The following is a 2500-nucleotide window of genomic DNA, read 5'->3' as shown; positions in this document are numbered from 1 at the left end:
TTGTCATATTATATATATATATATATATATATATATATATATATATATATATATATACATATATATATACCAATTTTCTATTTTAAAATGTATAGTTAAGGTTTTCTTTTTTCATCTTTATCTTGTTAAATTCTGTTTTAAAATGGAAGACATTTTGCGAAATCGGCTCATGCAATTGCTAAGTCTATTTCTATTTAACAATTTTAGTTAAGGCCTTTTTTTCATCCATATATAAATTAATTCTCTTTGGTCATTATAAAATTTTTAGAAATCGGATTACGTATGTGTTTAGTCTGCGATACTGTTAAAATTATTTTTTTTTTGTCCTTCCGGGAATCTTAACTGCTTCTTTATTGTTATTTTTGTATTTTTTTAGACTATATATATATATATATATATATATATATATATATATATATATATATATAAATCGAGAGATAGAGAAATAAATTATATATATATATATATATATATATATATATATAAATCGAGAGATAGAGAAATAAATTAATTAAGGGTTATAGTAGAAAACATACAACAGTTTAATTTCCTTCCAAGACATATTAAAATTGAGACTTCTTCCTTCAACACCTTCGATTTTGCATAAATACTGGTACACAGTTAAATATGTAAACTTATAGGACAATTACACATAAGTAACACAATTATTATTCAATATACAAACACCGAGTTAAGAATCGTTTATTCTGGCATCTTTGAATATGTCAATGCAGCATTAATATTAATAAGTTAAGTTAAATAATATATTTGCTCTCGTATAAGCTATATCTCTAGCTGTTATTATAACTAGCCGGCAGAAACATGCTTATGACTGTGTAGCAACATATTACTGCTCATGTAAAAACAAATAAAAAGGATGTCTTACCCTACTTTGTTATTGAGCACTGCTGTATTGGGTTGGTGCAAAAATAATGCCGTTCTTTAACATTCAACTTCAAATGAAAAAAACGACATAATTTTGCACAAACCTAATATTACTTTCGTTAAACTCCATTAGTTACTTTACCTCTGTAAAATATTTACCTTGTACACACACATACACACACATACATACCACATACATACACACATATGTATATATATATATATATATATATATATATATATATATATATGTTTTAAGAAAAATAGAAAAACCGAATGAAATTATTAAAAAATCAACGTTTCGTCCTTATTTCAGAGGACATCTTCAGGATAATTGAAATAAAAATGTAAGAAAAGAAAAAGTCATAGATCGTGCGAAAAAGACAGTTTTTGAATCCTACACATGTCGGGAAGGACAAATATGTGTGCGTATGGGAAGGTTGGGTTGTTTGATGTCTATACATACGCACACATATTTGTCCTTCCCGACATGGGTAGGATTCAAAAACTGTCTTTTTCGCACGATCTATGACTTTTTCTTTTCTTACATTTTTATTTCAATTATCCTGAAGATGTCCTCTGAAATAAGGACGAAACGTTGATTTTTTAATAATTTCATTCGGTTTTTCTATTTTTCTTAAAACATAACGTCAACCACCACTGGTATTTTTTCATTCCTTATATATATATATATATATATATATATATATATATATATATATATATATATATATATATATATATATATATATATATATATATATATACACTAACAGGCCGGGTGGCATTGCTCGATCGTGAAATATGCTTAAATATGATATTTTGATTGATGCAGATTTCTTATTTATTATTATATTGAACCCAATATATAGTAATGACTTGTAAATAAAAAAAAAATGGCTCGTTTACCATCACTGAGAATCCAAACTAAAACGTTTACCTTTATGATTTACTTTTCCCTTATACCTGAGCTATGACGACATGTTTGCTGCAAGGCGAAAAAGTAAAACATGAACTAATAGCTGTTAAGTTACGAATGCATATTCGTAATGACGTCTTTCGGCGTTTACCTGGCAAATTCCATTTTTTTTTCTTTTTCACACTTTTGCACTGATTGTCTTCGGCTAAAACCCGAATATAAAGTATATGGATTCGAATACCCTATATATTAGATTTCATGTTTGTAGACCAAAAGTTTACAGAGGAGTTTGGTAAGAAATATTTTTAAAACAAATATATATATATATACGCATGCATAAATATATATATATATATATATGGAAAGAGGTTTGTGTTTTTTAAAAACTTTTTACGCAAATATTACGCAAGTATAAATCATGTAGAATATCTGCATGTGTACCATTACACGTAATACGTAATAGTTAACTAAAGATGATCATCTCATGAAAAAACTGAAAAATAACTAATAGAAAATTAATTTAGATGAATATGCAAATTAGCTAGATCTTTTGCAGATGAATGCAATTCCATATATAAAGTTGTTTTTGTTTTATAAAATAAAACAAAAGGTCTTTATATGAATAACAATACACAAAATCCTACATTCATAGGAGGATAGTTTTTCTATGGATTGATTCGGACCAGGATATAATAA

The sequence above is a fragment of the Euprymna scolopes genome, chromosome 43, assembly GCF_053919585.1.
Source record: "Euprymna scolopes isolate OS-2025 chromosome 43, ASM5391958v1, whole genome shotgun sequence".
Classification (NCBI taxonomy): Eukaryota; Metazoa; Mollusca; class Cephalopoda; order Sepiida; family Sepiolidae; genus Euprymna; species Euprymna scolopes.
This window is presented reverse-complemented; position numbering follows the sequence as displayed.